We start from the raw sequence: 20795 nt of genomic DNA on the forward strand, positions 1-20795 counted from the left end.
CAGCAAGACAATAATCAATTCTGATGGACATGGCTGTTTTCAGCAATGAGGTGATTCAGGACAGTTCCAATGGTCTTGTGATGAAGAGAACCATCTACACCCAGAGAGAGGACTATGGGAACTGAGTGTGGATCACAACATAGCATTTTCACTTTTTTTGTGGTTGTTTGCTTGCATTTTGTTTTCTTTCTCATTTTCTTTCTTTTATCTGATTTTTCTTGCGCAGTATGAGAATTGTGAGATACGTATGGAAGAATTGCATATGTTTAATATATATTAGATTATTTTTCTGTCTAAGGGAGGAAGAGGGAGGGAAAAAAATTTGGAACACAAGGTTTTACAAGGGTGAATGTTTAAAAGTATACATATATTTTGAAAATAAACAACTAAAAAAATGAAAGAAATGGGGCATAGTGATGTTTATTAGGAAACCAAGCTAACATCCTTTTTAGCCACATTTCTAGACCCAAGGAAACTGCAGAGGTGTCTGGGTTTGGGGTTTTTGGGGGGTGGTTTTGGTCTCTCCAGTTTTCTCTGGCCTGTGGAGAGTCTCTACCACTCAGGCCTTTTTTGTCTCATTTGAACTCCTGGGTTCAGCGTTTCCCAGACCTGCCAGCTAAAGTCCCCCCCACAAGCTATACCACCCTATTCTTGGGCTCGGCCTTTTGTCAGTTCCTTGTAATTCTTCCATGGTCATAAAGAACCTCAGAAGTCGTCCAATTCAACCCAAGCTTCTTATCTAGTAGATAATTCTATCTCCGCTGGAAGACTTCCCTCCATGAGAAGCTCACAGGCTCCCATTACACTTTGGGCCAATTCCAAAGTGTTTCAGGTAGTATGTTCCAGACCAGTCAGTCTACATTTGGAATATACAAACAGGCCTCCTAAATGCTGCCCCGGGGACGGAGGAGAAGTTAAGGGTTTAGACAAAGAGAAAATATCTAGGAGAAAAAAGGGCCTGGAGATTTTAGAACAAAATAGGGAATGAAGCAGAGGAAAGAACATGGGCCTAGAAGTGCTGGATCTGAATTCCAGTTCTGCCACAGTGTGACCTCAGGCAGATTATTTACTCTGTCTGCCTCAGACAGACTCTCTGGGTCTGGCGTTCTATACCATCCACCAGGCCCCGGCTCGCCTGATGCTCCCTTCCCGACTCCACTCCTTCCTCAGCCAGGATAGAACGGGGAGAGAACATGTGTCAGAGAACCAGAGGCTGGGAATCGGATCAAGATCTTTAGTCATAACAACATAAGATCTAAAACTCAGACAGTGACCCCCCCTCCCTTTCCAATTTAGTCTAATTCCCTCATTCTACAGAAACTAACACCCATGGCTGTGAGGAGACCTGCTCACTCAGACAGCAATCATCAGGGATATAAGGCTTGAACTACACTACATTGGACCGCTCCATCCTCAGAACATACCCACAATTTTAAAATGACTCAAAGAGATGTCGCCTGCACTTAAAAAAAAAAAAAAAAAAAAACTTTAAAGACTTTAGACTCAGTGTGACATAGTAGAGACAAGGCCCTGAGGTCACGAGACCTAAGTTCAAATCTCGCCTCTGACCCAGCCTGCCATGTGATCCTGGTCACTTACACTTCAAGGCTTTTCACTTTCAGCGTTCTGGGCCACAAGTTCACACTCAGATGGAAACTTGCCAGCCGCCTCCTGACTTGGAAAAGAGCAAATTTATATTTTCTATGTAGCATTGCATTTTTATTTATTTTGTTAAACATTTTCCAGTTACTTCTAGGTTTTTTTTTTTTGTTTTTTTTTTTTGGCAAGGCAATTGGAATTAAGAGGCTTGCTCAGGGTCACTCAGCTAGTAAGTGTTAAGTATCAGAGGCTGGATTTGAACTCAGGTCCTCCTGGCTTCAGGGCCTGTCTATCCACTGCTTCCTCTAGCTGCCCTTCCAATTAGTTTTTAAGCTGGTTAAGTGGTAGGTTTGATACCTCTGCTTAAATTCTCTTAAGACTACACAAGGCAGAATGAGAGTCAACCAGCTTTGATGGGGGGAAGTTTCCTCCTCTGGGAACTCTCCGTACCAAAGAAATCACTAGATCTAGTCCTCTATAGTCTTATTTAAAATATATTTTAAAAATATATTTAAAAGTATAAAGAAATAGGCGCAGCTAAGTGGCGCAGTGGATAGGGCACCAGTCCTGAAGTTAGGCCTCAGACACTTAACACTTCCCAGCTGTGTGACCCTGGGCAAGTCACTTAAAAAAAAAAGTATAAAGAAATGCTTAAAGACTCCACACTGATTTTAAGAAGAATTTCTTTGGATGACCTGATTGTACGGCTTGTTTTTTTTTTTTTTTCTCTAATCTGTATTTAGGATTTCATCAGTGTGGGAAACTCCCAAACTCAGTATAGAAGGGTCTAGTAATACAGCTCAGCAACATCTCGGTAAGTTCTAGTTCTCCAGAATTGCTGGGGGGGGGGGGAGGGAAGGGAAGGGATAAAGTGACTTGCCCAGGATCATACAGTTAGTATGAGTCAGAGGGGAGACTTTGAGCTCAATTCTCTGTCCATTAGGCCAAACTGCCTCTCAGGCTTGGGGCTTCTGGCCTTTTAGTCCCTCAGAGAGGAACATGAGCTAGAAGAGCCTCTGCAGGGGTCCTCAAACTACAGCCACAGGCCAGATGCGGCAGCTGAGGACGTTTATCCCCTTCATCCAGGGCTATGAAGTTTCTTTATTTAAAGACCCACAAAACAAAGTTTTTGTTTTTAGTCTGGTCCTCTGACAGTCTGAGGGACAGTGAACTGGCCCCCTATTTTAAAAGTGTGAGGGCCCCTGCTCTAAAGAATATCACCATGTCCAGTAAACAGAGACTCGAAGCACAGGAAAAGTAGCTGGAAGAGTTCCATCCTTCCCCTTGAATCTGAAGACAGTGGTGGGCTTGGCTGCCCAGGCAGCTGGGTTGGGAGAGAACATCCCAGCTGACCACGACTGTCTCAGTACCTGGAAATGAGGGCCAGGCCACAGGCCAACAGACCTTTAGAAATAAAAAGGGAACCCCCCAACGTGGAGTGAGGACCTTGCAGTTTCTCCTTCTGGAGGAGAAAGCCTGAGAAGCTGAGTCACAGATGGCTAAAATATACCAACAGTGGAAGCAGCAGGGAAAGAGTCACTGTCGGGTAGTCAGAGGCTCCGGGTTCAAATCCCGTCTCTGTCACTTACTGCCTATGTGACCTTAAACAAATCGGGTTATTCCTCTGTAAAAATGAGAGGGCGCAGCAGTCTCTGAGGGCCCTGTCAGCTCTAGACTGAGGAACCTCGAATTCTGGGAATGTAACATTACCCAGCAAGGAGCCTTTAGGGACACTGCCCACCCAGACTGCATCGCCAGTGTAACAGGAGGGAACAAAAAACACCAGCCCGGGTATCCAGAGCTTGGAGTTCGAATCCTGACTCTGCCTGCAGAAATAGAAGACCGTCTCTCAGTGAAATCAGGGTCCTTCTTTCTATACTTTTATAAAGGGACAGAGTAACACTAATAATAGTCATACTATGTTACTACTAGCACGTATCTACTACTCTGTTACTACTGCTGTTAGCAGTACACACACACACATACACAATGCTACTGCTGCTGTTACTGTTACTACTACTACTGTTGCTACTGCTACTACCACCATGACCACTTCTGCTGTTACTATTACTGCTGCTGTTACTACCTTTGCTGTTGTTACTACCATTAGCAGTATATGCGTGTGTGTTTGTGTGTGTATACATACATACATACACACACATATACACTGCTATTACTGCTGCTGTTGCTGCTACTATTGCTATTAATATCTATCTGTTTATTTTATACACACTTTTACTACTGCTGCTGTTACTGTTACTACTGCTGTTACTGCTTCTACTGCTGCTACTGTTACTATGTTACCACTTCTGCTGCTACTGTTACTACAGCTGTTACTACTTCTGCTGCTGCTGTGCTTATACATACTGTCCTGCGAGATAATACAAATATAACCTCATTTGATGCTCAGAATTTCTCTTCAGGGTCCACGCTGTTCTGATCTCCATTTTATAAAGGAGGAAAGGGAGGAAGAGGTGAACTGCCTTGCCCAGGGCCTCACCGCTAGTAAACATCTGAAGCTGGATTTGAATTCTGGTCTTTTCTGTCTCCAGGTTCAGTGACCTATCCCCTTCACAACCGAGGCGCCCGGAGAAACTGAGGAAGGCGTCCAACTTCTTGGGGGAAACTTAGAGGAAGATGTAGACGAGAGTTGCCAAGGATGTGTAGTCACGGATGTATGGGAATCTATAATTACAGGGAACTTCCCAACAAATGAGAACCCAGGTCAACTTGAGTAGACTATTTATGTCTTATTGACTTATTTTATGGGTATATTTTTATTATCTGGATCAGACCCCTTTTCTTCCCCAATGGAATAGGCTCTGGCATTTAAATAACTCCCAGAGGGTCATTGAGAACAAGGGCATCGAATAGTGCCCCGCCACTGATGTCAGAGAAGCTCCGGCCCTATAAAGTAGAGGAAAGGTCCCTCCCTGCCAGGACTCAGATTTATAGACGCTGGAGCTGGAACTGACCTTAGAGACCATCCAGTCCAATCCTCTGATTTGACAGATGAGAAAACAGGTCCTGAGAGAAGTGACTTGCTCAAGATCCCATAGCTAATGAGTGACAGAGCAGAGTCGGATCTGGGTCTTTCATTTCAGGTCCAAGCTCTAATCTATGCACTATTTACTCTTCTCAGTGAACTTTCCATGCCACTCTAGCAAAGGGGGACAAATGACACTGGCCACGGGGGGGGGGAAGAAGGGTTGTTCCTCCTCCCCCTCTTCTAAGTTTGCTAAGTCCTTGGTCCTTCTGGGGACAGAGGGAGCCCCTTCCCTTGTTCTCAGGCCACTTTTCATCTAAGATCATAACATGGGAAGGAGGTGAGAGAGAAAACAATGGAAATTTTTTAGCTTCAAAAGAAAATTTCCCTTCCTGGATCCTGGTCCTTGGATTAGACGTGTAATCTTTCCAGACATTTTGAAGCCATGGGAGGGCTTGGGGAAGGGGTTGCGGAGGAGGAAGAGGAGGTTGAGAGATGGGGAAATGTTCAGATTTATTTTTTTCCCAAAATTTCCACTCCATCCCTTCCCCCACCCAAAGGTCACTGGTAAGAGATCTGAACTCTCTCTGCTCATTTAAAGACCATCGGGATAGATTCTGTTAAATGTGTTTTTCTGGTTTAAAAAAATGGCCACACTGATGCAGGGGATTTTAAAAAGTAGAAATCGACAAGGGAAGTTGCCCTTTAAAGGTTTTCAAGTCTTTTACAAAGCAAAGTGAAAGGTTTTCTCTAAAAGCCAGTTTGAATGTGACCCCCCCCCCCCGAAACCATCTACATTGGAGAAAACCTAGAAATTATCCATGTCTTCTGGTCTATAAATCCTCCTAAATGCTACAAAAGATCCAGAAAATACAAAAAGGGGGTGAGAAGATGGAAGAAGAGGAGGAGGAGGAGGTAACATTCCTAAATTTAACTTGTGATACTCAACTAAAAGTTAGAAGATCTCAGTTCTAATCCATCATATGCCATGTGCAACGTTAACCCAGAACAAATTACTTAAAGGAGGATTCTGGGACTCTATTTTTGCGCATTTGAGTCATCGCAACTGTATGTCAGGGTTTTTGTTTGTATCAACTGGGATACCTGTCAAATGACAGCATTTTGTAACAATACAGATATACCAGGTTTTTACCTTTAATGTTTCCTGAACTTTCTCCATTAGCAATGTTTACTTTGATCCCCTATTTTATTATCTTCAAGGATTATAATAATTAAGGATTTTAGATATGCTTCTTCATTCTAGCAACTAATTAGAACTCAGACTGGGTCCTACCACTCTGTGTTACATAATCTTTGGGCATTTGCTGCAACAAGGCAATCCTTTTGCACCTCATTAAATGACTCCCTAATCCATTCTTGATAGCAGTGCTTCCAAACCTTTTCATCCCTCCTTAAATCTCCCATGGCTTCTCCTCCTCCCATCCTCACAGTTGAAGACTTTGCTCCAGATCTCACTGAAAAAAAAAGCTGAGAGCTCCCTCATCTCCCCAGCTCACATCTGCCACTAATTCTTCCATCACCTGTTAAAGAAGTGATACTATATCTCTGCCAAAGTTAACCCATTTACACAAACGCGATCCCACTTCATCTCTTCAGCAACATATTGTCTCTTTCATCCCATCCCCATTTTCTCACTTCTCTTCAATTTCTTCTGATTTATTGGCTGCTTCCTTACAGCTTATAAATACGCCCCTCTCTACTCCATGACAAGAAATGATCCTTCCATGTCAGCTAGCTACTGTCCCTTATCATTTTGTTGCTCAACTCCCTGAGCATTCTGTCTGTAATGGATGCCTCCGCTTTCTTTCCTCTTACTCTCCCCTTTATTCTCTATAATCTGGCTTCCAGTCCATCCCTCAGCTAAAATTACTCTTCTAAAATCTTCAGTGATCTCTTAATTGTCAGATCTACTGATCTTCCTCATCCTTGACATCTCTGGAGCCTATCAATAACTCTTCTCTCTAGGTTTGCATGAAGCCCTTCTCTCCTAGTCATACTCCTATCTGTCTAATTGCTCCTTCTCAATCTTCTTTACCTAAGGCTGCTTATGAGGAGTCTATCCTGATCTTCTTCTCTTCTTCTAGTGGAATGTCTCTCTTTTTTCCCTCCTTTATTCCTTTCTTCATTCTTCCTCCCTCTCTCCCTTCCCTTCTCCCTCTCTTCCTCCTTCCTTGTCTCCCTTTCTTCCCTCCTTTATTCCTTTCTTCATTCTTCCTTTCTCCCTTCTTTCTTCCCTCCTTCTTTCTTTCCTTCCTTCCTTTCTCCCTCCCTCCCTCCCTTCTTTCTTGGATCTCTTTCTTCCCTCCTTTCTTCCTTCTTTCTTTCCTTCCACATTCTTGTGATCTCATTAGCTCCCAGGATTCAATTAACATCTCTTTCAGGATGAATCTACATATCCAACCCTAACCTCTGTCCACATCTTCAGATATAGACGTTCAACTGCTTATAAGAAATCTTGAACTGGATGTTTCTTAAACTCAATATGTCCAAAACAAAATTCTATCTTTCTGCTCAAACCCTTGCCTCTTTCTAACTTTCTTATTACTGGGAAGTTTACCACCAAATTCTCAGCTACCCAGGCTAACAGCTTCATTCTCAATTTCTCTGTCTCTCTCGCACACTTCCATAACCAATTCATGCAAAAGTTTTATCATTTCTATCTTTATAACCCCTCATTTGTGCCTCCTTCTCTCCTTTGACACGTTAACTCATCACCCCATACCTGGATTACAATAAGCTTTTGGTTGATTTCTCTTTTTTGCTTCAATTCACTCCTAATTCCTGTCCATCCTCCACTTGGTGGCTCTCAAACTGATCTTGCTAAACTTGATCATGTCACCCACATATCCCCACCCCAATTCAGTAAAGTCCACGGGCTCTCCATCACCTCCAGGAATAAATATATAACCCTCTGTCGGACATTTAAAGCTCTCATTATTAGTACCCTTCCTACCTTCCCAATTTTAGACCTTATACCTTCTCTCTCCCCACCCTCTGACCTTTCAGTCCAAAGACAATCCTAGAACAAGTCATTCTACCCCTGGCTCCAGGCCTTTTCTCTGGCTCTCTCTCATGCCTGGAATGTTTCTCACCTCACAGTAACTAATATTTGAAGAGCGCTTGAAGGTTTGCAAAGTGCCTTATGGATTTTGTCTCCTGATATGGATTTGATCCTCCTGATAACTTTGTGAGATAAGATTTATTATCCTCATTTTAAAGACTTTAGAGTCAATGGATCCAGCTTCAAATCTTACTTTCGCACCTCTGTGACTTTTGGTAAGGTATTTAGGACTAAGATCATGGATTTCGAGTGAGAACAGACCTTCATCTGGTCCGGGCCCTCCATTTTACACACGAGGAACCCCAGACGGATCAGGAACCCCGAGACTTGCTGAAGGTGAAATGGCTATTTGAATTCAGGTCTTCCTGCCTCCAGCTCTGTGCAAGATGGTGCCACTTGGTAGCTTTTACAGGAAACCCAACACCGTTCTGTGTTGTACAATACCACGAAGCAATTTTCCAGCAGAAGACTAGCACAGCTGACTGACTTGTGAGTCAGTAAATGCAAGAGCACTGCACACATGTGTCTCTGAATACAAAGAGGCTAATGGTAGGGTTCATTCCAGGCCCGAACACATCCAGGAGATCCAAAGTTAACAAGATAAAGCCTCTCCCTCCAACCCAACAAAAGCACCCGGTGAATCTGCCCCCTATCTCTTGGGGAAATGGCTTCCTAAAAGGCAGGCAGGTATTCTGTTCCATCACTTGAGAGAATTGGGAGACGTGGGGGTCCCCCATATCTTCAGGATAAGGAATATCACAGCCAGTGTCTTAAGTATATCTTACTGGGAAGGCTGTAGAAGTCAACCGAAATCTCAGGATGTGAGAGTTGTAACAAACCATGGAAGCCATCTGCTCTAACTGATACCCGAAGATCCCCTCACTGCTGTACTCAATACACAGGCATCCAGCCTTTTTTGAAGACTAGGGATCAAAGCTCCAGATGTGGCAGGAAGCTTCTAGTTATCCCATTCTACAGGTGAAGAAAATAAGGCTTGAAAGGGAAAGGGATTTGCTCAGAATCAGTGTCTAAGACAGGATATGAATCCATGATGCACTGGGTGACTGCCTCCCTGCCTCGGCTGTTCTCAGACTTAGCGCCTATGGCCTTCTCACATACTGTGTGACCACAGGGAAGTCCTTAACCTCTCTGGACCTCTCATGTGGAAGATAAGGGGGCCAGATTAGATTAGATAAAGGTCTAGCATAAAACTTGTGGTCCTATAGTGCTTTACCTTAACTCACACAGACTGGAAAGCAGGATTTGAACCTGGTCCATTGACTCCAAAGTCTATCCACTTCTTGGCAAGGTCTTCTCTTCATCTGAATCATTAAATAGACCTGAAGGGGTCTCTGACAACCAGTGAAATACATTATGGCTTCCTCCAGCATAAGTAATGCCCCCTTTGGTGGTATAGACATTAGATGTCTCCTGGTTCAAAATCCTAGACTCCAGATTGCTGTGCGCAGGGCAGCAGGAGCCATCTTCATGAACTAGGAAGCCCTGAACATAGACAGGATTTTGGCCATGGCTGAGAATGGGTGAGCATCCAGACAGGATGAATAGGAAGCAGAAGCCCTGGACTAGAAGGGATCCCAGCAGAGGCATCTTGTGTTAGTAGGAACATCGGCAACTTACCGCCCCATTGTTTATTATTAATTAGGTTATTAATATAATAATAAAGCATTTTCATAAAAGATGACAACAAAATCATTACTGTTATTATTACTTATTAATAATTAAGTGCCCTCAATGTGTCAGAGACTGGGCTAAGTGCTCCTTTTGGGACAGAAATAAATACAGAAACAGAGGGAGACAGACAGAGATTCGGAGAGGGAGAAGAATTTCCCGGGAGTTCAGTCAGGCAATCAACATTTATTAAGCAGCTTCTGTGCATCAGGTTAGGTGCTGGGGATATAGAGAATGGCAAAAGACAGTGGCTGACCTGGAGGATCTCACTATTCCCACACCAATAAAATCAGAGGGCAAAGGAGGAAGAAAGGGAGGGAAAGAGGGAGGAAGAGAGAGAAGGGAGGAAGAGAAGGGGGAAGAAAGAAGGAAGGAAAGAAAGAAGGAAGAAAGGAGGGAAGAGAGGTTCCCAAGAAGGGAGGGAGGAAGGGAAGAAGGAAGGAAGAAGGAAGGGAGGAAGGAAGAATGAAGAAAGGAAAGAAGAAAGGAATAAAGAAGGAAGAAAGGGACCCAAGAAGGGAGGGAGGAAGGGAGGAAGGAAGGAAGAAGGAAGGGAGGAAGGAAGAATGAAGAAAGGAAGGAAGAATGAAGAAAGGAAAGAAGAAAGGAAGAAAGAGGGAAGAAAGGGAGACAAGGAAGGAGGAAGAGAGGGAGAAAGGAAGAGAGAGAGGGAGGAAGGAAGAATGAATGAAGAAGGAAAGAAGGGAAGAAGAAAGGGAAGGAAGGAAGGAAGGAAGAAGAAAGGAAGGAGAGAAAGAGATGAAGAAAGAGAAGGATGGGAAAAAAAGCTTCCTTCTATAACATTTCAAGACTCACAACCTGGAGTTCATTTTTACTGTACCTGATTTCAACCAGAACCCCATAGACCTATATGTCCCCCCCAGGCTTGCAGGGCCAGATATGATATTCCGGGCACTTAAGAATGACTTGCTCAGTGCACTGGCTGGTGGCAGAGGGGAAACTGAAAGCGGGGGTTCTCTTTTCTCCAAACCAGCCCTCCTCCCTCTAGGCCAGGCTGATGCTCCCATCTCCACCAAGTCTACCCCTCAGCAGTTAAGAGACAGTTTATTTGAACTGTATTCAAATTAATTTGCATATGGGCCCTTCCTCCCCCCTCCCCTCCCACCGGAAACCAAGAGCTTTTTGTATCTGACTAGAGACCTCAGAGGCCAGGAGCCATCCTGGAAAAGTGATGATGAAGTTGGCTATTTGCCCAAGAGAAATGGGGGAGCCTCAGACTCCAGCTTCCTGTAGCCGCCTTTGAAGCAAACATCTAAAACATTTAAAAGTCACTTCAGCTCCTAAGTTGCAGATTGTTGTGTGAAGAAATGGTCCCATACGCTTCTGGATCATTTTATAAGCCAACTGAGCAGCAGGAAATTGATTTTTGAGCTCTTGGGTCATTAGAAAAGGTGTTTAAACAATACAATTTCTATTTCCAGCAAATTGATTCATTCCTCTCTCCCATGATCCCCTACTCCTTCTCCTCACCTCTAAGTATTTGGGGAAATTTCATATGGAGTCCTTTGTTCAAAGACCCCAAGAGAAACTTTTCCATGACTGAGGTTGGATGATTCTAGGCCATCTTTCCCCTTTCTCCATTCCCTTCCCTATCAATACCGATAGAAAGCTTTAAGGATTAGGTCTTTTTAGCGAGATAATGGATCCAGTCCCACCCCCTGAGACATACTGACTGTGACCCTGGCAAATCACTGATCTTCTCGGGATTGGGACAATGATCTTGATATCAGGATTCTTAACCTTGGGGCCCGGGGCAGATTCAGCAGAATCTGTTTCATTTGTCATTTTATTTTATGCACTTGAAAATATTCTGAGAAGAAGAAGGAGGATCTCTGCTCCCAGACTATAAGTAGCCGACCTACACTGGAAGAAAGGCCCCTCTCCATGTGGGAACATCCCAAGAGTCATTAAATTAGACCAAGTATCTATCCCTTTACAAAGGGATAGATTATCTGTGAGATAAACTGATGTGGGTCAGTCAATCCATCAATAAGCATTTATTAGGGGCTTACCATGTGCCAAGCACTGGTTATTCCCATTTTATGATTGGAGAAACTGAGAGTCAGACATAAAAAAAGATTTGTCTGGGATTTCATTGCTAGCAAATGCCGGAGGTGGATTTTGAATTCAGGCCCTCCGGAGTCTGAGCCAAACAACCTATCTGGTCTCTGATGCTGGGAGAAGATAGCCCAGGGGCTGCCAAGACCCAGTTATGGGATGGCACAAAGAATGGCTGAGCTTTTAGCCAAAAAAGAGCCAAGAAGCCCCAGAGCCCGCAATCCCAGGAATCCTCACTCTGCCACTTATTGGAGTGTGATATTGAGCAAGGTGCTTAATTTCTTTGGAGCTCTGTTCCTTTTCTATTTTATTTTTTTTAGTAAAATTGGGGGCTGGGCTAGAAGACTTCTGAGATCCATTCTAGAACTCTATGACCCCTCTGGGCCTCAGTTTCCCCATCTGTAAAAGAGGGAGTTGGGTTAGATGGTCTTTAGATCCAGTCCAGGACTCCATCTATGACTCCTCTGGGCCTCAGTTTCCCCATCGTAAAAGAGGGGGGTTGGGCCAAATGGCCTATGTTCTGGGTCTGGATGAATGAGCTCTATCTAGGCAAGTCCTCAGGCTTGGATGGTCCAGGGGTGACAAGTGGATCAGATTATCCCTACCCAAGTTAGGCCTGAGGGGAAAGGCACAAGGACCAAGCAAAGCTCAGGGCCCCACTAGAGAGGAAGTCACCCTACAGGCCAGTCCGGGTCGGCTTTGGCTGAGCTTCCCCACATAATAAGCTGAATTTTCTGTAACATTTTAGTGTTGGCAAAACTCTTTCCCCCAAACCACTCGGAGTGTAGGGAGTGCAAGGATCGCCTCCATCTCGGGAAGGAAGACATTGTGGCTTGGAGAGACCAGCTCACTTGTGATGGGTTTCATGGTTACTTAAGCGTCGACCGCTGGATTTGGACCCAAACCTCCTGACTTCGAATCTAGTGCTAGAGAAGAAATGAGCATCTACTTAAAAGCTCCCCCAAAGCATCTCCCCTTCCCTTCCCATCATTCTCGCGAGTCCCCCAGCTGCCAAGTTTGGAAACCAGCATCCCTTTGCCCAAACCTTGAGATCGAACTCAATAATAACAGTTAGCATTTCCCATGTTATCTCATTTATCCTCAGAATAACTTCAGTGGTTATTTGGTGCTTATTATTATTATTCTCATTTTACAGAGGAAGAAACTGAGACCATGGTAAAATATTTTGTCCGGGGCCACGCAACTAGCAAGTACGTGAGGCTGGAGTCTGTGGAAATCTTCCTGACCCCAAGACGGGCCCTCTACCCACTGTGCTACATGGAGACCCATCTGAGAATCAGCAGCCTGCCCAGCCCCCATCCCACAGAAATTAGGGCTAACCCCGTGGGCACAGTGGGGGATGCAAGAACACAAGGTCATAGTCACAACCACCATTTTCACAGGTTGCCAACCTCCCCAAAAGCTTTTCCAAGCTCAGGGGCTTGGCCGGTCCAAGGAGGGCCCCCCACCCCCAGCATCCACAAGGCCTCCGACCCGTACTTTGCATCCTTGCTCGTGGTTGATCCCAGATCCCAGAGTGCCAGCGCTCTCTTTGGACACAAATGCACTTCCTGTCCACTGTGTTTATTTTTATATCCCTGCCAAAGAATGGATGAGAACAGCAGCCACCGAGCCCTTCTTGGCAGAACAATTAGCAAATTTACAAATCTGGACTCTGTTCCTGCTTCTGGTCGTGGCTTTTTTATTTTTCTCTCTTTCTTCCTTTCCTTTTCAGACTCAAAATCAGTTCCCTTGGACAAGACTCTAAACCTTGGTCTGTATTCTCAGGATCTGAAAGAACTGATAGGACTTGGAGGAAAACCTTGGACTTGCTGATGGAAGGGTTGGCTTGCAGCACAAGCTATGAGATCTCTGCGTTCCAGTTCTAGATCTAGAATCCTAAGGTTCTACGATACTTGATCTTTCTGGACCTCAGCTTCCCCATCTGCCAAATGAAAGGCTTAGAAGAGATGGTCCATTTCAGGCCTAGACTTATAACCCAAGACCTCTCGGGGCCTCAGTTTCCCCATCTCAAAAATAGAGATAATACTTTAAATCATTATCTTGTAGGGTTACAGGGACTTTGAGAACTACCTAATCCAACCCTTTCATTTTACAAATAAGGAAAATGAGGCACCAGCAAGGGTAGGTGACTTTTCCCAAGAAATAGTAATTCAACAGATTTGAATTTAAGTCCCAAGTCTCTTCATTCAGCCAATTCTTTCCAGCATACCATTTGACTAACATTTATTAAACACTTACTATATGCCGAGTCCTAAGATCACAAAGATCAAAACAACCCAGTTCAGGCCTTCAGGGAGCCACAACACAGTCACGTAAATGAACACAAAATAGATGTAACTGGGACATGTCAAGAGGAAGAAAATGCTGATCAATGGGAATTTGAGATTTGAGGACATCAGCTCAGGTCATGGGGACTCTTGCCACAAAGACCCGAAGGCAGGGGATGGCACATTCTGTAAGGGGAATGGCAGCAGGCTAGTCTGGCTGTAAAAAAGAAGACATGAAAATCGGTAGAGTCAGATTGCTTAAACACAAGGTTGGCGATTTTTATTTTACCTTTGACGCAAGGAGAGCCATGGGAGCTTCTTGAGAAGGGGAGTGGCACAGTGAGACCTTTGCTAATTTAAGAAAGCCAATCTGGCAGTTATGTGGAGGACGGATTAAAGAGAGAAGGAACTGGAGACCACAAGGGTTATTGTTCAAATAGGGCTAATGTGTGGACTTTAAGATGGGAAAGCCCACGATGTGTCACGTGGAATGGAAAGTCATCCTTAGAAGCAGGAAAAGCTGGATTCAAGTCTCGTGTCTGACGTATACTGTGACCTTAAGACAAGTTACTTAATCTGCCCTCTCACCCCCCCACCCCACTCCCTATGGCTTCCTAAAGACACCAGGTTTCATAAGTGTTGTGGGTCTAAGCTGGTGGGTGAGACTTCCCCAGTAAATGTCCTTCCTACCAATGAAAACAAAGTCCTTAACCACCACCGCTCTCCCACAGCCGAAAAAAGTGACACTTCAAAAAAAAAAAGTGAGCTCTCACCGTTAAAGGACTCAAATTTTTATATAAAAATTAAAAAAAAATTTAAGGCAATCTGGGTTAAGTGACTTGCTCAGGATCACACAGTGAATAAGTATCTCCAGAAACTCCAGGGTATATTTGAATTAAAACATGAATGAATGAGCTTGACAGGTCTTTAATGTATTAGTCCATCTTACAAGAGGGGCAGAGCAGTGTTCAGGATCCAGGATTTAGGACTGAAAGGGACCTTGCAGATTATTTCTTCTTTTTTTAGAGGCAACTCAGAGCAGTGGATTAGAGTATTAGCCTTGGAATCGGGGAGACCCGAGTTCAAATGGGATCCCAGCTTCTGTCCAGATGTGAGATGCAAATTCACAGCATTTCTCTCGGTTTCCCTCTTCTGTAAAAGGAGATAATAAATAGCCTCTGTCTGCAAGGCTGTTGTGAGAACTGTTCGTAAAGCACGCTGCAAACCTGAGAGTGTTGCACACATGTCAGCTATTTGTTACAGTTGTCATCATCAGTACTGTTACAAAAGAGGGAAGTGAAACTGGGAGGGGAGGTGGCTTCTCAGAGATCACTCAACCCGCTCAGTCAAAGCTCACTCAGCCTCATCTTTAGCTTTAGGAAAGAAAATGACCAGGGGATGGTCTGCCCAGGAAATTCTCCTTTTTCCTTTCTTTTCCAAGCAACCATTTCATAGAATCCTAAGGACCCAGGTATAAAAACTAAGCTTTTATTTTTATTAATCAAGCTTTTTATTTTCAAAACATATGCATAGGTCATTTAAGCTTTTAGTTTTAAGAGATGGAGATGAAAGCACAGGAACGTTTCCGAAGGGCAGGACTGTTCCTCCCCATGCCTCCAGAAGGTGGTTTTGTGGGTGCCCTTGTGGGGCTCTGACACTTCTGGGAGATACGGCATCGTCCCCTGCCTCTAGATTTGGGGCCAGAAGCACCTGAAGAGGCCCTGGCTTCCGGTCCCAAATTGAACTTGTTGTCTGAGTGATCTTGTCAAGAAACTTGACCTGGAATGGGGCTCGGTTGCCGCTGTAAAGTGATGGATGGGCTAGGTGACCTCCAAGGTCCCTGCCAGCCCTAAATCAATCACTTTGACAGACATCCATGGGCCAGGAGAGGGAGGGGGGGAAAGGCAAGTACAGGAACGATTCTAAATGAGCGGGGGCCCCAATTCTAGGAGCCTCCACCCCCTGCCCAACCATCCCTGCCCAGGAGGAGGAGGCCCAGTGCTCCTGCCCGCTGGCTCGGGCTGGTATGTGCAGGGCACGCTCGCAGGGGCCCGGCCCGGGGAGGACAAGAAGGCACACGCCCTCAGCAGCGGAATTGCATCCCTGCAGGGAAATACCAGTCTGGAGAGGTTGAAGGGAGGATCTCCGGCTCCCAGGCACCCCATCAGAGCAACAAGGGATGGCGGTTCTTGAGGGAACGCGCTTATGTGGCCAGAATGGAGCCCAGGGCCGAGTCTTTGGCAGTGGGCTCAGATGGCATGAGGAGGACGGGAAGAGGAAGGAGGGAGGAGGAGGAGGAAGAGAGTGGAATGGAGTAGGAGTGAGAGGGGAAGAGACCCAGGGAGGGAAAGGGAAGCAGATCCAGGGAGGGAGAGGGGAGCAGACCCAGGGAGGGAGAGGGGAGCAGACCCGGGGAAGAAGAAGGGAACAGATTCAGGAAGAAAGAAGGGAACAGATTCAGGGAGGGAACAGACCCAAGGAAGAAAAAAGAAGCAGACCAAGAGAGGGAGAGGGGAGCAGAATGGGATGGGAGTGAGAGGGGAGCAGACCCAGGGAGGGAGAGGGGAGCAGACCCAGAGAGGGAGAAGGAAGTAGACCCAGAGAGAGAGAGAGAAGGGAATAAAATATGATAGAAGTAAGAGGGGAGCAGACCCAGGGAGGGAGAGAGGAGCAGAATAGGAGGCGAGTAAGAGGAGAACTGATTGGAAGCCTCTATTAAGGGGGTAGGGAGGTGATGGGAAGACATTGTACTGGCTCTGGAGCCAGAGGTCCTGATTTCAAATCTTACATCTGTCACTTCCTACTTGTATGGCCTTGGAAAGATACTTAACCACTCTGGGCCTCAGTTTCCTTCTCTGTAAATGAAAGGCACTGGAATAGATGACCTCTAAGGTCTTTCCCATATAAATTTAATCTATGAGCCTAAGAACCGGTTGAGTATAATACTCCATGTTAGCTCTGGGGAATCCAAAGACAAAAATGAAAAATGGCCCTGATCCTAGTCTACTCAAAAAGCCCTAGTCTACTGAATATATTATATACATACATGCATATTCTCTATTCTATATATAATAATCAATGACAATTTTATAAAACGTTCTCTATATTTTCTCACTTGATCCTCACAACCACCCTATGAGGTGCCATTATAATCCCCATTTTAACAGATGAGGAAATTGAAAAGAAATGAGGTTAAGCAGGGTCATGTGAATGACTGAGGCAGAATTCTAACTCAGGTCTTCTTGGCGCCAGTCAGTTCCCTATTTGCCATACTTCCCGGCTCCCTCAAGTTGATTTGGGGAGAAAAGAGCAAAGGAAGGGAGAGAGGAATGGGAAAAAGAAGGACACAGGGAGGTACGGTGAATAGGGAACTGGTCCTATTGGGCCTAAGTATCTATGCCTTCTAAGAGGGAAAGGCGGCAATGTGGGCAGCCCCCCAGGCCCAGGCACTGGAGATGGAATGCCAGTTTCTGGAGATAGCCAGGAGTCCCACTTGGCTAGAATGTGGCATCCCTGAAACAGGTAAGTCTGGAAAGGTAGACTGAGGCTCAAATCATCTTCCCATCCCAAACCAAAAGCAACAACAGAGAGCCAGGAATCTACAACTAGAAGCAGCCTCTGAGGCCCTCTAGTCTAACTCCTTATTTTACATACCAAGAAATAGGTTCAATGATTTGCTGGAATCACATGGATGGGAAGGCAGGTGGGGCCCCTGACTCCAATCCAGTCCCTTCTCCACTTTAACCCTTCCCAGCAAGCACTCCTCAAAGCTTAGGACTAAGGCCTGGGAGACTCCCATCATCCATTCTCCCAGTGTTCCTAATGGCCCTACAGGAAAGTCCAGAACAAATTCCCAAACTCCATTGGGAATATTAGATTTCTTTGTTCTGCGGTGTCAGAGTTGCTCCAAGTGAAAATGTCCCCTGCACTGATACCACTCGGGGAAAACCCAGAAAGACCCCAAAGGGCAGAAAAATGGAGAAAAATTTCCAACCACCAGAGGTTTCCCTTCCATTTTTGCCTCATAAAGTTGCATCCCTTCATGGTGATTCCCAAGTAACCCAAGAGATATCTGGTTTCACATCCACTAAGGCTGCCCATCTCTTGTGATAAAAAGAAACAAAGCCCCCCCCCCCCTTTATTTTTTTGTTCATTCCTCATTCAAAGCTACGAAAGGGGGCTAGCAATTGAGAAACTCGGGAGTTATCAGGCAGCATGAGAGATAGTTAATGTTGACTTTGGAGTCAAGGGAGACCGAGTTCAGATCTTGACTTAGACCTCAGATTAGCTCCCTTTGTCACACTGGGCAAGTTGGGGAGAAGGAAGAAGGGGAAGAATCAAATGCCATTTTCCCATGGTTTCCCACAGTCTAGAACATGGACCCCCTTTCCCTATTGGGGCTGGCACTGGACGCCCGCTAGTGTGCCGTATAAATAAACCAGCCAAGTCCTGGGTAAGCATCCGTTCCCAGATGCCATTTGAACACATACCCAGGGGACCGCCATTTAGATGGAGGAAGAGACAAGACAATAGCACATTATTTCAACATTTGGACAAAGGTTATCTCTTGGATCTCTTTCCAGAACTGAACAGGGCCTCCTTTTTTTTTTTTTTTTTAAACCACTGTCCCCTCTATAAATGAAAAAGGATGCTTCTAGCACTTTTAAGTCATCTGTAAACACCAGAAACAGTCTCAGTCTGTGTGAGTATGCATTGGGTATATCACCACAAGGATGTTTTTTTAGGTCCTGGTCACAGTTGTTTCATTCCTTATATTTCTGTTCCCAGTGCCCAGCACAGACTCGATACTTCAAACAGACGTTGGACCGACTGACAAGATGGCTACTCGAGTGTCCTTCCAACCCAGATTCTGCCACTCACCCAGCTCTGAACACTTCAATCCCAGCAATCCATTCTCTTCCCACTGATCTGTCAGGAAGATACACTGGGAAAGAAACAGGATGAAAAAGCCTGTTTTTTCCCCTCACCTCCCTCCTCCCCCCCAACACAAAGCCAGCTCAATCAGCAGATACCCAAGCAGTAAGGCAGCAACAAGGGCACAGGTTCGAATCCTGGATCCACTGTATTACTGTATTGCCAAAAGCCTCATTATCGCTTTCCTCATTTCTAAAATGAGAGGTTTGGACTGTGAAGTCTCCTCTCTAGAGCTATGTTTCTAAGACATCCTTGAGTCTCAGTTTCCTCATCTATAAATCAAAGGGCTTGAATGTTATGGCCTCCGAGTTCCTTTCTAGCACTAAAGGTATGATCCTTCCCTGGGTCTCAATTTCCCTCTTTGTGGTTTTTTTTTTAACTAACTTCTGAGATCTCGTCCAACTGAAAATCTTTAAAACTAAACGGGAGGAGGGAGAAAGGGGGAAACATGAAGAGCAACTCATAGGGCTGAGGACACTAAGCTACAGCTTGAGATTCTTGGATTTCATTTAAGGAACTTCCCTGTTTTCAGCCTGTGTATGTATGTGATTCCTTGAGCCGAAAAGTAAATAAAATTACCACATTCTGTGCTACCCACCTACAGGGGTATACTTTTCTGAGAAAACAGAATAGGCTACCAGGCTGATTGTGCCTCACCTTTGGCACAACTGAAGCTGAATACCCAAGACCAGATTTAGCTGGTTGGGCAGGAGGAATCATTCCTGATAAGGGGATAGTGACCAGAGATCACCTGAACTCCCCCCATCCCAGCATTCCTCTGCAAAGTTAGCCAGAGCTGCTCCTTCCACCTCCTCCTTCTCCCAGGAAGCCCTTTGTTTATCTCCTCAGCTGACAAAGTGACTCATCAGTGGCCACCTTGGTGGCCTTTGATGGCCAAAGTCCCCTCACATCAGGGCACCCTCACTCCACCCACAGACTCATTCCTAGTGGCCATCTCAGGGTATCCTCATTAGCCAGCAGGGTGGCTACCCAGGGCCAAAGAGCAGTCTCAGAACCGAGAGGTCCAGCTGGGTGGGTCTCTGACGGCAAAGAGAAGTGAGCACCTGCAAGGTGACATTCCTTCTCCTCATCCCAAAGAGCTGGACATCTGAGCAACAGAGGAGGAAACCGAGGCCAGAGGGAGTAAGTGATTTTGCCTAAGTAGTTATCAGCCGAGCCAAAGCTTGGACCTAGATCTCAATCACTGCCATTAAACCAGTGTATACAAAATCAGACACTGGAGTCAGTGACGTTAAACCCAGATTTTGACACTTCCTACATGTGTCATTCTATAATCTGGGCCTTTCCCATCTATAAAATGAGAGATTTGGACTAAATAGTTCCTTCTAGGCTGAGATTTCTGATTCTATGGCCCAGATATTACAAAATCCCACAACTGAGCCTCAGTTTCCCATTCTGCAAATCACATCTACTTCAGGAGGTGTGTGGCTCAAACATAGAGAAAGTTCTTTGCAAACTAGTAGTGGGAGAAGTGGTGGCGGTAGAGGGGAAAGTAGTAGAATAGAGGTCAGAAATAGCAGACTAGAAGGAGTTGAGGTAGAGGTGGAGGCTGTAGTGGAGGCAGTAGCCGTTGCAGTAGTAAAGGAACTCGTCCTATGGAAGGAGTGTCTCCCAGTCAGCCACCCAGCATTTATCAAGTGCCCACTGTGCTCCTGGCATCAGCCTCCTGCATCAGAGGCCAATCTCGGGGCATTCACCACCGCTGAGAACGATAAAGCTCCTGGGGCCTCAGAGGCAGCTGGTCTGGTGCTGCCTTAGCACGAATTTCTCTACAAACAGGGGTTCTTTTTTTGTGCCTTTTTTTTTTTTTTTTTAAAGAACTCTTTTTAAAGTGGACCTCTTCTCAGAATCCTCTTTTGCAATATAATATAAAATGTAACACACAGAGACCCCGCAGGGCCCCCAGCCTCCTGATTTAGAAAAACCCTGGCCCTGACCTTTTTTCTGTGTTAGAATCACAGAACTCTTTGGCAGATCGGTGATGGAATCCACTCTAAGAATCATGGTTAAAATAAAACGCACAGCCTGACAACTGAAACAAAAGTGACTGAAACTAAAAGACGTAATTTCAAGTTCCTGGCCCCCCTGAGATCTGTCCCTGGAACCCTGCTCT

The 20795-nt window shown here is 45.2% G+C and overlaps 1 protein-coding gene across 1 annotated transcript in view; it reads right to left on the reverse strand.

The window, feature by feature from the left end:
* Positions 1 to 20795, reverse strand: part of ADORA2B (adenosine A2b receptor) — a 45046-nt gene that overhangs the window by 22978 nt on the left and 1273 nt on the right. The window lies entirely within an intron of this gene.

Source organism: Antechinus flavipes, chromosome 4 (genome assembly GCF_016432865.1).
Source record: "Antechinus flavipes isolate AdamAnt ecotype Samford, QLD, Australia chromosome 4, AdamAnt_v2, whole genome shotgun sequence".
Classification (NCBI taxonomy): domain Eukaryota; kingdom Metazoa; phylum Chordata; class Mammalia; order Dasyuromorphia; family Dasyuridae; genus Antechinus; species Antechinus flavipes.